The sequence below is a fragment of the Thamnophis elegans genome, chromosome 8, assembly GCF_009769535.1.
Source record: "Thamnophis elegans isolate rThaEle1 chromosome 8, rThaEle1.pri, whole genome shotgun sequence".
NCBI lineage: Eukaryota > Metazoa > Chordata > Lepidosauria > Squamata > Colubridae > Thamnophis > Thamnophis elegans.
The window spans coordinates 45,304,003-45,318,252 of record NC_045548.1 but is presented as its reverse complement, the minus strand read 5'-3'; positions in this window follow the sequence as shown (position 1 = coordinate 45,318,252).

Below are 14,250 nucleotides of genomic sequence, written 5' to 3'. Positions count from 1 at the left end.
AGAGTAGGAAGGGTCCGGATCTCTGCAGGTAGATCATTCCACTGGGCTGGGACAGCTACAGAAAAAGACCTCCCCTGAGTAGTCGCCAACTGGCATTGCCCGGTCGGCAGTACCCGAAGGAGGCCCAATCTGTGAGATCTTATAGGTCGTTGGGAGGTATGTGGCAGGAGGCGGTCCCATGGGTATCCAGGTCCTAAGCCATGTAGGGCTTTAAAGGTAACGACCAGCACCTTGAAGCGCGTTCGGAGACCGATGGGAAGCCAGTGCAGCTCGCGGAGGATAGGTGTAACATGGGTGTACCTAGATACACCTGATATCGCTCGTGCGGCCGCATTCTGGACCAATTGTAGTCTCCGAACACTCTTCAGGGGCAGCCCCAAGTAAAGCACATTACAGTAATCAAGCCTAGAGGTGGCGAGTGCATGAGTAACCATTTGAAGTGCCTCCCGGTCCAGGAAGGGCCGCAACTGATGCACCAGGCGAACCTAGGCAAAAGCCTCCCCTGGTCACAGCCGACAGATGTTATTCTAATGTCAGCTGAGGATCCAGGAGGACACCCAAGTTGTGGACCCTCTCTGAGGGGCGAAGGGTTTCGCCCCCCGGGCTAAGAGATGGAATATCTGGCCCGTTCTTGGGGGGCAACATCAATAGCCCATCAATAGGTCTTGTCTGGATTGAGTGCCAGCTTGTTTACTCCCATCCAGACCCTAACAGCCTCCAGGCACTGGCACATCACTTCTACCGCTTCGCTGAGTTGGCACGGGGCGGACAAATACAACTGGGTATCGTCCGCATATTGATGATATTTGATCCCGTGCCGACAAATGATCTCACCCAGCGGCTTCATGTAGATGTTAAATAGGGCGGGGGACAGGACCGAGCCCTGAGGTACCCCATATTTTAGGGGCCTAGGGGTCGACCTCTGTCCTCCAACCAACACCGACTGTGACCTATCTGAGAGGTAAGAGGAGAACCACCGTAACACGGTGCCTCCCACTCCCACCTCTCCCAGAGGTGTTATTATATTCAAATATAGCCTGTCATTTTGGAGCTCAATGCATTGCATTTCAAAATCTCATGTGCTCCTTACAACAGCCCTTAGTGATAGATAGACAACATTTAGTGATGTGGCTGGTCCGAAGTTATCCCAAGAGTATTATGATCTGTTTGTGATCTGAACTTGGGTTTCTCTAGAGACATGATTACACTTAAACTACTATTCCACAATATATTATATTATGATGATTGTTTCTCAGCTTTCTTAATTATATCTGATATAATCGAAGGAGATAAGACGGAAATAGGAGTGGCTAAAAAAAATGATAACTTTGCTTCCTAAACTGATGAAAAAAATTCATTTCTACTTGCAACCTCAAACAGCTTCGCCCTCAATTGTAAATGAGCAATGTGGGCAGCTTACTTGAAGTTCCTATCCCTATATTCTAAAATACTTTCGCGGGCCCAGAAAGTGTTGTTCTTACTGGTTATTGGGCACAAATATGCTAAGTTTACAAATTAGATAAATATACATCGTTTATAAAATTGCTTCTAATTTTCTATATTGTACAATTATCTTGAATAAGGCAAACCTAAAAAAAAACTAATGAGACTTAATCATAATCTATATAATGTTAACAATTCAATGTTACTAGATTGGGCCAGGATTCTTGAACAAACATCATTTATATCATCCTTACAGCATTTATTGAGTTTAACAAAAAATGTAAAAGTAGCAAAATGAGTCATCTAATCACCAGTAATGCCTAAGAAGAGCCCTTTTGCAACTAATTTATCTTATATATCTCTAGCTTCCAAATGGTTAAAGAAGCCAAACATCTTATTGTCTGGTACTTTTTTCAATTTTTGCCACCTTATTTTTGGATCAGGATTAACAGAAAAGCTGAGTTTTGGAATAGCTATTGGGTAGAATGTAGTAGATCTCCATGAGATTCAGGTTCACAGTTGAAAAGTAGCTGCTTAAATGAAAGTGAAAAATATATGAATTCAATAGTATAGTAATTCTGAAACATGCTGAAACATGCTCAAAATTATCAGCTTTTTCATGTAATTCTGCTCTTGATTATCACTGATTGTTATCAATATGATAAAAAATAGATCCAATCTAATCTAATTAGATTCATTTTGGGGAGAAAAGACAAAATATTGTACAATGCCCCCCAAACCCTTCTTCTTAAAGAATGGCATGCTATCTTAAAATATGTAAAAATTGCTTGATGCCTAACTAATCAAAATATGTCTTTATGGAAATAAGGAAGAATCACAAACTTCCCTTTTTCTGTACAACAGTTGTTTATTTAACATAAATGACTCTGGGATATACAATTTTCTAAGCAGCTAAAAATGCATTCTCTTGTTAGAAGTGTTTCTCTTCTGTCTGTTTATTCTCTAGCACTACTCTCTGTTTATCCAATACTAATCCTTTGAACCAGATTTCCCTGCCTTGTAACCAAGATACAAAGGGCTTTGACAGCAGTACTTTCCTGTTGCTGGAGTTAGGTGTCTCTATTTTTTGAAAAAGTCCTTACCTTGAATAATTGGATTATGTTGCTGATTTGCATTATGTGTGAGCTTTGTATCCAGGTAGTTTCAACTTTTCTACTTGAAGTGGAGGTGGAATAAGGTGGAGCTAATTTTAGCTATATTTTTGTTTCTCTTATGATCTTTATTTTGCTTAATATTTATTTCTTCTTTTCTGTATGATATACTCATGATATAGAGTGATGGATATTTATAGTCAAGTTTTTTCTTTCAGACAAATAGCAAAGAAATGAAAATCCACAGATTACATTTCTCTATTTAACTCTATGCCACAAGGCTACATATTTCCCCCGGAAATGAAAAAGTTAAAAAAAGTTACATGCTGAGCTGAGATTAAGAAAGCGTTAAAGGAACTAGTTGCTTCTGTTTCTCAATAAGGAAACTCTCACACTTGGAAAGCTTTGAATATGGTGAATGGTTTTGATGTGGTAATCGGTATTAAAGCCATAACTTTAGCAGACATTGAAGTGAAATTTCAGCCTTATGCCAACTCTGGAAGATAGATTTGACATAGATTTAGATATTTGGCAGGCAAAGTAATGCTGTCAGAATTCCAAGTAATGCACCCATTGAAAGTAGAACTCTGAGGCAGGTAGAGTCCTCAAAGAACAGTTTGTTATTGGCTACATCATATTGGCATAACTAGTGAAAACCAACTGAAAATTCCTGTGGTTTTCACCTAATTAAAAGGTGAAAGTTTTCCCCTTCTCCCAAGTCATCAGTAACATTGTCCAATAGAGATGCTGGCCAGTTGCTTAGTTACTTCATTCCTCCTTTCCCAGCCATCAGTTGTAATGACCTTGGTTCCCACCAGAAAACTTTTTGTTTTGACTGCAAAGCCCCAGTTAACTATTCCTGCCTCCTTGCCCCCTCTTCTGACTTGTGGCAACCCTGAGGCCACAAAGATGACATAGCCAGGTTCATTTCAGGGTTAACAAATGCTTAGATACATTTTTTGTGGGGAGGGGTCCTGCAGCTAATCAGAATAATACATATTTTAAAACTAAGAAAAGAAAAGTTAACTAAAAATGTATTAGGGTGTAATATTACAAAATCCAGAAAACATTGTGGCAGAAATGAAAAGGAAAGATTTAGGAGAGAAGGAGGAGAAAGATTGGACACACACTATCTGAAAGTGTTGTTATTTATCTTGAAGGATAAAATACAAAACAAAGGGGAGGACAAACTAACAGACATACAAAAACAAAATCCATATGTACAAAAAGAACTCCAAATATTGTGGGGAAATGCATGCACCACACTCAGCATGATACATACATGTATCTGCAGCAGGAAAATCTGACTGGATAAAGCATTTATAACCAGACCGTATGAAAAGAATGTAGAAACAGGTTGATAGCAACTGTAGGCTCTTTCATTAACCATATTCATCAGCAAAAAGTGGTGATATTGTGGGTTATTGTCATGGAATGCAGTGAGCATCATTTCTTTACGTTGCAAATGAATCTTTTAATTTAAATTTGTTACAAAAAGCCAGAAGTAGTTTCATAGCCAGGTGATAAACATTCTCAAGGATAAAGTTTATAAGTTTTTTTGTGCAACAAAAAAGGGAAGATGAGGAGGAGCAGGGGTGAAATGCTACCGGTTCGGACCAGTTCTCCCGAACTGGTAGTAAAAAATGCTACCAGTTTGCCCGAACCAGTAGTAAAAAAAATGCTACCAGTTCGGGTGAACCGGTAGCATTTTTTTACTACCGGTTCCAACGATTAGCTATGCGACAATCAGCTGTGCCATGTGATTACAGCTGATTGTCACACAACTAATCAGCTGTGTCGCGTAATTTAAATTTGCTAGAAAGCAGGAAATCCTGCTTTAAATAAATCGCACGGCACAGCTGTTCCCCCCCCCTTCACTGTTCTACTTATCTTTGCAAATTCAGAAAAGGCTTATTAATCCTCCTTTTTCAGCACTGTGGTAGCGCCTGCAGTGTGCATGTGCACAAAGTGCCCATGCATGCATGAAGCAAACCGGTAGCAGACTTCAGTGCATTTCACCCCCTGGGGAGGAGGAAGAGTTTATTTTATAAATGCTGAGGAAAAAAATGACAGCATGTTCATGAAACAACTGAAATTCAAGATGAATAGTGGGATTGTATAGAAATTTATTTGCAGCAGTTTTATGCAGTATTTTTAAATCATCATTTTTTTTTCTCAGACAGACCTATTCACTCATATGTTTGGGTTATTTTGTATTGCGGTTTGCTTGGAACAATAATATGGTTGATGTTCATGTAGATCAAGATCCATTATTTGGTTGAAAAGTACCCTTGATCTTTATATTCTGTAAAGCAACAACTACGAACCATATCACAATCATTGTGCTGTAATAGTTAGAAGTTAATAAGGACCAGTTGTAAAATTACTTTTTCAGTACTATTGTCATTTTGAATGGTCACTAAACAAGGCAGTTGTTAACCAAGGACATGTTCCATAATATTTTGGCAATTAAAACTGGCAGCAGAATCTTGCCATTTGACAACTATTGTAATGAACAGAGGTTCTATAAAGTTCACTGTTTCCTATCTCAAGTACTTTGGAAGCTTATCAAAAGGCAATAGAATTTAGCCTGAGGACTCTTCTTGTTGGCATATGGCTGATGTTGTTAGCTGTACAGCAACTGTTCAAGAGCTCTGCCATAGAAGGGCAAGAGTTTTTGGCAGATGCCCTTAAACTGGACAAATGAAAGCAAATACCACTTTGGTCTAGAAGAAATTGCTATATCAACACATGTCTCGGCTGAAGGAATTAAACTTGAGCCAAAGAAGGTTGAAGCTGTTCTACAAGTTGCAACTCCTGAAAATCTGGATTAGCGGCATTGTTTTTCTGGCTACCTATGTCTGTCTTATGAAAAGTATCTCTAATTATGCAGATATTTGAGAGCCACTGTGCTTGCTGACTACACTTTATCTTAGTGAAAATGCTTCCTAACTACAAAAAGGACCTTCGGCCCAAGTTTACAACAGCTAAGTGTACCAAAATGCATTAACTTAGGAACGTTTTCTAGTATAATCAGAAAAGACCAACATTTGTGGTTAACCGGTGCCACTCCTGTGCACTTGGTTACATTTGGCTATAGACAGATCAAAGAAACCTGTTTCATATGCAAGCTTTCTTTTCTGAAACAAAGATTTTCCTAGATTAAGCCTGAAGCTTGGGATGTACACAGGTATACAATTCCATATATTGTAGGGATGTCCATTTGTACTATTAATAAATTACAAACTCATCATATACAAGGGACAGTGATAAAGCAAATAAATCATCAGCCCTTTTTAAATAAATATTATGTTACCATGCTACTATTAAACCATAGTTTTAAAACTGGGAATTATTGGAATATGTTGCTAAAAACTGACCACATGATCATGTTTAATCGGTGTATAATATTCACTATATTGTCCTTCAGAGAATTTCTACACACACATACACAAGTTTTTAAAAACACATAAATTAAGAAAAACTTAACACAAAGTAAAAATGAGAAGAAAGGGCACTTAATAGCTTAAGGATGATTCAAATTAATGATGGCCTCCGAAACTATGCTTTATGCACTGTAAATCACTATCAACCATTGCAAAATGTATTCATTTATATCCTAACATTTAGAAAAGGGTATTTTTCTAAACTAATTTTTTCTTTAAACTAATTGACACAACTACAATAGTGCTTTAATTAGAAATGTCAACTGTTTGAGAAAAATTGCACGTCCACTAGAATACCGAGAAGTAGTAGTCTATTCTACTTCTGATATGACTACTATACTTCAGAATGCTGGGGCCAGGGAGGGCAAATCAGTAGGAAAAGCGAGAGTGCTCATCCACCTAGGGGATTGACAGCTGGAAGTGATGGACTTTTATCAAACCTTCTGGTTTTCATGACATGTTTACAAATTTTCCTTGCTTAACAACCATTTGTTTAATGACCATTCAAAGTTACAACAATACTAAATAAATGGTAAAGGTTGGCCCTTAAAGGCCATTGTAGTTGGGGAACTGCATTCACACAATCAAAATTCAGGTCCATCCACATTTGTGATTGCAGTGTGTGTTTCACCTTCCTCCATTTACTTATGTTTGCCCCATCTCTGCCCTTTTGGTTGCCCTGCTCTTTATCACTGCTTCGTACCACCATTCTCAGTGATTTCGCTATTTTTTCTCCAGCTGCTGCTGCTGAGGCACAAAAATCAAGAACAGAGTATCTGTCAAACTTAAGTAACTACTTACTCTGGAGTCTGTGTTAAGAAACTTCTAGGAAGGAATACAATAAGAACATTAAAAGGAAGCAAGCTGAGGAATGGTTTTTGGAAATTGTGGCTAAACAAACTTAAACTTTTCTTTGTTAACTCTAAACCAAATAGCTCCAACTCAGCCATCCATGGTTGAGTTTCCTATCCTTGTAGAAAATATTCTTGTTTGGCTAGAATAAATAGGATTTCATCTCTAGCCTCATACTGTAATATTTTTTGATAGCTGGTGAATTGAGTTCATATTGTTTCAATAAAGCTTACTTCCATAGATCCTCCAAAAAGCTAAAATGTTCTCTCTGTCTATACTTTCATATTATGTAAAGAAGGCCTGTCACAATTTTGGGCCCTCCAGGACTCAATGAACTATCTATAAAGGTAATCAATGAAGTGAAAGAAAGAAATGTGGAAGTTATTGTTCCTTCCAATGCTAAGGCAAATGTTACAGAAGAGATTGTTCCAAGGGTGCTTTTTTAAGAAAGCAACTGGTCTTTCTGGTTTTTCTTTGAAGACATTTCACTTCTCATCCAAGAAACTTCTCCAACTCTAACTGGATGACGGTGAATGTAAGGATCCATCCAGTCAGAGCTAGGGAGGCTTCTTGGATGAGGAGCAAAATTCTTCAAAGAAAAACCAGAAAGTTCCCTTGCCTCTTGAAAAAGCACCTTTGGGACAACCATGACCCGGATGACTGAGAATCAGTGGTGGGATTCAAATAATTTACCAACCAGTTGTCTGCCATAATGACCAGCTGGGTAGGTGGGGGTCGGTGGTCATGTGATCATGTGGGCGTGGCCAAGTAAATTTCACTCGGGTCGATGGGCACTTCGCCTTAGTCGTTACAATGGTAATAAGGGTTAACTGGAGAGGCAGTTTGTCAGCTTCTGCCTTGCTGTTGCTTCAGCTGCCATGAAACGGGAAGGGGGGGGCTTGTATTTGGGAGGGGTTAATTGATGTGCTGGAGCCTGTTTCTGTAAGCAGGGCAATAAAGATTAGGCTAGAAACAACACCGAATGTTTCCTTCCTGCCTTCCTTACAGGATTAGCCCTGTAAAGTGGGAAAAACAAAAGATTTCTTCCAACAACCAGTTCTCCGAATTGCTTAGAAAGTTACCAACTGGTTCTCCCAAATAGGTGCGAACTGGCTGAATTCCACCACTGCTGAGAATCTCCATAGACATTTACAAAAGAGATGAGAAATTTAATTTTGAAACAATGATTGCTGTGATTCTGACCATTTCCATAGGACATAGTGCTTGCAGGGAAAGGGGAGAAAAGTTCATCTCATCTATTTTCCTTTAAAAATTGTAAATGTTTCACTCATGGCCCTGGAACCTGAGGAGTGATGCTGTAAGGTAGTTGCTTCAACCTCAACGACTTTAAGATGTGTGGAGTTCAGTTCCTAGAATTCTTAATGATCCCGTCACCAACTTCTGATTTTCATAACTGTGATTAGGCAGTTGACAGAACATCATCAATACTAAAGTTAGAACCAGATAAGCATTTTGCAACAAAGATGGTTAGAAGAATAAACAAAATATTAAAATATAGCATTCTACCTATTAAATGTACTAGTATTCTGATGATAATTAGCATTAAGGTACACATGGGTAACACAATTCTGCTTATTATTTTGGAATCTGCTACTTGAATACACCTGACAGAATTGTCTATATCTATGACCAATCCTACTGCTGTGTTTGCATAAAGTTATGTACTTTACAACAACTACCATATATTATTCTATAACAAATGCTATTCAAAGTTAATCATCCAAAATCTGGAGAGAAACAGAAAAAAGTCTCTCTGGCAGGTTAAAATTGCAATAATCAAAGAGCAGAAGTTGAGTTTTACTTGAGTCATTTATAGCCAAGGAGTCTACTGCAGAAGATTGGGAAAAACAATTCAACAATATTGGATAAATATTTGTTTAACAAGATAATTCCTGTGTGACTGGCAAATGAGAGAAGGTTAGCACAGATTATTTCAGCAGGGAGGGGGCAGCACTAGGTCAACAAAGTGTAGGCAGCATGACACTGGTTAATATTTAGATGGAAACTTCTCAGAAATTTCAGTTTTCCCTAGGTTTGTAGGCTAAACCGAGAAGTCAAACATCACAAAAGAAGGTATTTCAGAATTGTTGCCAATAAAAGTATATTTCTAGGTCCATTAAATAAAGAATTGAACTTGACTGGAAGGATATTTTCTGTTTTACAATAGTTTGCATTGACATATATCAACTATTATAGTCATAAAATAGTTACCATTAGTCTTTCACCAAATTTACACATAATGGGTTCCAGCTACAGAAATTGCAATTCTTCTTTAAACACTAGAGAGGGAATCCAAAGTTTGGCTCCAAAGGGGTATCAGTGCAGCGGCATGTGCAATTTTTATTAGGAATTTTGATTGTAATAGTAAAATATAATTCAAACTAAACTTAAAGAAAAAAATTGAATAGAAAAGAGTAAAAAGTGCAATTAAAAAGAGGAAGAAGAAAGAAAAATAAGAATATAACAAAAACACAAGAAAAATATAAATAAGTCGCTTCCAATCTTCATTGCAAGCATAAACAAATTTAGTTACTTTTCACCCCCTCTAAGGTTACAAAATTTATGTCTTCATCCCATAATCTATTCCTTACCTATAAACAAATTCTTAAAGAATCATGTTTTTCATCCTGGTGTCAAAGAAGTCCATAAAGGGTTGCCAAAAGTTCAACATTTCTTCATGTATCCTTAATCAAGTTAAGCAACTTTATACCCCTTTTTCTTTTAATAATCTTTATCCACAATTCATTCAAATATTGCTATAGGATTTGATTTCTCTGTACTACTTCTTTATCTCATCAGCTAAAGTTCGTCAAAGTTTTTGCCAGTCTCTTTTGTAAATCCAGGAAGAAAAAGTATCCAAATCATTCTCTTGATTTGCAATTTATTTTCATTTTAAATTTTAAAACCTTACCTAATTTCATTTGTAGATCCACTGAAGCATCCTTTTCTAAATCATTCTCTTGGTCTATCAGTCGTAAATCTAGTTTCAATATCATCTCTATCTTGTCAAATAAAATTTGTTCTACATCTGTAATTTATTCAATAACAGCTTTTGGATAGTGTGGATCAAAGGCCCAGGGGCCAGATCCGGCCTGCGAGGTGTTTAGATCTGGCCTGCGGGCCCACCCTGGAAACAGTGATGGACCAGCCCACAGTGCCTCTGCCAGCAAAAATTGAGCTCGGAAGGGCCATGCACGGCCCACCTGGGCTCCATTTTCAACTGCAACAGCCTCCAGCAGCCCTCTGCCAACAAAAATGGAGCTTGGGGAGACTGCACGTAATCCATCTGGGCTCCATTTGCAGCCACAATAGTGTCCTGTAGCCCTTTGCCAGTGAAAATGGAGCCCAGGTGGGCCACATGCATCCTGCCTGAGCTCTATTTTCACTGGCAGAGGGCTGTGATGGCCTCCATCACAGCCAAAAACAGAGCCTTGATGAATGATGTCAAGCTGGCCATAACCTTGGTCACACACACACACACACACACACACACACACACACACACGACCCTCTGAGGTCAAACACAACCCTGATACTGCCCTCAATGAAATTGAGTTTGATACTCATGGTTTAGATTCTCTAGAAGATGACATTTTTATCTTTGATTTTTTTTTGTAAAACCAAAACAGAGCCTCTTTCTCATGAGAACCTGTTTTCTTTATAATTAATTTCACAACCCTATTGTAAATGTTTCAGTTTTATTTGGACCTTTAGTCTATTTGTCACTTTCTAAGATCAAAATCCTATTTAGCTTTTTGCTGTTTATTTCAGATTCTTTACATTCTTAAGCTTATGATTATTATTATTTCTTTCATTCAAAATGACAGAAGACAGGCTCACCTGGTGCTTTCCAACTTGTTTTAAGTCTCTAATAGCTTAGAAGTAGTTAATGAGCAATTTCTGAAAATGATTAGGGAGTAAGGTTTGGGAATTCAGTGCCCTTTAAAAGACTCAGCCATAGTTATGAGCAAGCTCGCTTTGCATCATCTCCTGGTCACTCCAACCTGCAAAACTCCATTGTCCTGCAGCCTCCTTGTCAGAGTTCAGAGCACATGTGGGTGATCTTTTGTTCTCTTCAGAGACATTTCAAAGAACTATTCTACTTACTTGGTATTTGCTATGATCATTAGCTTTGCTTTCATAGAGCTGTCTTCAGTTCACCATCTCTCTCCTGGAAACCAAAAGGGATATTAATACTGATAATATTACTGCACATTTTTGGTTGACCGATTCATTTTACAGAATTAAGAATGGGTGTCTAAACTACAGATTTAAAATAATCAATAGAAAATACTTATTCTGCTCTTTTAACAATAGAACTCAGAATTATAATGTGTTTCCTTGATAGTTGTGAAATGGTCACTGATATTTTTGATGTTAAACAGAAACGTCAGATACAGATATCACAGAGTGAATACCATCCAATTCAGCTCTAGAATTGGAAAAATAGAGGAGAAAGACCGAAACCTCAGACTGGTCACTATAGGAAATAGGATACTGGATTCTATGGAGCTCTGGACTAATATTTTGGCCATATAGATTGGGTCCCCATCAAGATGAGGGAAATATTCAAAAGCCATAACAAAATTAAAAAAGACAAAATCATGTCCCGAGAAAGGAGATACTATTAGGCAGAGACTCAGGCTAGCTCTTCTCTGGCTCATAGATATATCAGAGAGAGTGGAGGAGAAACAGTCAGTCTTGCAAGACTCTATTACTATAGCCTTTTGCAGCGCTGTCAAACTCCTGGCCCAAGCGCCGGATGCGTCACACACTGGCCAAGTCCACGCCCGATTTAGCGAAAGGGGGAAAAGTCCCAATACATCACGTGACACTGCCATTACCATAGTTTGACTCCCCTGGCCTATTGCAATAAAACTTACTTTTAGTCTTCTTGATAAGTCAGTTTCCTGATCTGAGCAACTTTTTAAAGCTCACAGGTTGCAAATTGCTGTAATAGAATTTTGCAATGCGGTATGTTTTATTCTTCCAATGAATCAAATGGAAACAGTTTCTAATCAGAACAGAGAAAACCCAGTTCTAACCATGGGCCACTGATAATGAAGCAACAAAGCCAAGATTAAAGCCTAAATGTAAATATAATGAGAAACAATTACTTTTCATAATAATCTCACTATTTTCCATTTAACAGTTCAGGTTTTAAACTTGGTAATTGAACCACATTTGCCTTCTGAAAATAACTGCTTAAAAGCACAGATCTACTACAACCTCCTGTGGATCAGGGTGTTTTCTGTTCTGGCCTCAAGACTGTTACTCTTTAAACTGCCTGAATTATATCCACCACATGATGGTGGAGATAATTGTAATGGTCACTCAAAGTGCAACATGTCTTTTAAAACTGCATCACATGTGAGAACAGGAAACCTATTTCCTGTACACATAGCCCAGAGGGGAACACTTATACCTATAATAAACATATAGAGGAAGGAATTTGTCATCCATAGATAAAAAGTAGACCAGATATAAGGCAAACTGGAAAATTTGTCAAGGAGTCCCAAGGCCTGGCCAACCTGTGCTGATTAGAATGATCATCTTGATGTGCCATCAAATCAGTATTGGCTCTCAACAACCAATGGATATTTTCTATGACAATCTGTCCCTAATTTATCTTTCAACAGTGCACTCATCAACACGGTAATTAAGTATTCCACCTTTCCCAGCATTAGAGTTCTTTAGACTGTTGAATCTTCACATAATGAGGCACATAAATAGGATAATTTGAGCCTGATCATTTGTGCCTCAAGTGACAAATCTTGATTGATCTGCTTAATGATTTGGTTGTTTTCTTGGCTATTCATGGTATTCTCAACAGTTTTCTCCAATAGCAAAAATATGATATTCTTCCTACCCTGAGAAAGGCCATGAAAGCAAGCAAGCAAGCAATTTTTATCATATCCAGAAAAACACTGTAACATGGATATGTAAGATAGCAGATATCAGGCACCATTCAAAGCAACTTTATTTTTTTTTTATTCGTACCAACAACTCAATGAGCAGCACATTTCCTCTTTTCATTATGACATATCCAACCATGTCAAGGAAAATGTGAGATAATTTGTGAGCTGCACATTGTGATCAGGTTCACAGATCATGTTAAGATAATTTGCTAAACCATAGTTTGAATAAACCCTGTTATCTGGTTTCACGTATCCTGCTAAGTTGCAAAACAATTTTTATAAATCATATTGTCCACATTTGTGCAACATAGTAATACAAAAATAAATCATATTGTGGTATAGGATTACAGTTCCAAATTATCTCTACCAGTTAAGCTCTCTCTAAAACAAGAGCCCACATTTAAAGTGGTACTGGGTCAAATACCCAACTTCCTTTGCATTTCATTCTATTTAAACAAGGTTTCTTCATAGTGGATTTGAATGCTATTAATTTGGATGCAGAAGTCCTTCATTAACACAGAGCTCTCCTCACATCTGTGCTTTCTCTTGTCCTTGAATTCTGACGAAAATGTGTTCTAAATTTTTTCCCCTTGCTTTACCATAGCCTTCAGCAAAGGAGTCAGTCAAAGCTGCTACCAACACCCACACTGGAGGTAGGGTAAAAGAGTGGAGTTTCAGCAAAAGCAAGAAATATTCACAATCACATGACAGGAAATCCTTATTCTTGAGAATTTAAACAAAATAAAGTGTGTTTGACATCTTGCAGTCTAGCCTAGCCTCTTTTCTTTTCCATTCTGCATATACCGTACTCAATCACATGTACCAATATCTTTGTTGCTTAAATCATTCTGTAGCTCAAGGAATATACAGTTTTGAAGAACATTCCTATATTTCTCTGCCATGATTGTTTTTTGGTGTGTGTGTGTGTGGTGTTGTTGTTGTTGTTTGCTCTTCTCAAAAGCAAAACAATTGTTATGAAATTGGCTGAAAAGGTAATTTACCTGGTAACATTCTGTGAAGTATTCTACTTGTAGACTATCTCAATAAATTTCGGGGATCAAATTTGAAGACCAAATATTAAATTATCTTTTTTTCACTTATTTTACATGGTTGTTTTTTGGGGGGTGGACTGATCGTAAGTATTCAGATTTTTCTCAGCAGGGCACTGCCTACATTCCATAGACTGTAGCTAGCAATATAATATAACCAATGGGCACTTTGACACTAGTATCATTTCCACTCTTCAATTATGTGAAAGTATTTTGAAGCTGATTCATAATTTTCATTGCTGTAAACCTCATAGATTAAGAACCCATGAACTATCATTGCTCACTAGAATTCACCAGTCAGAGGTTGAAAAACAGTATATGTAATGAATGCTCCCTCTCCATGTTTTTATTTCACATGGTTTCTGTTAGAAGATATCTTAAAAACCTGAAGAAATGCTATAGCAATGGA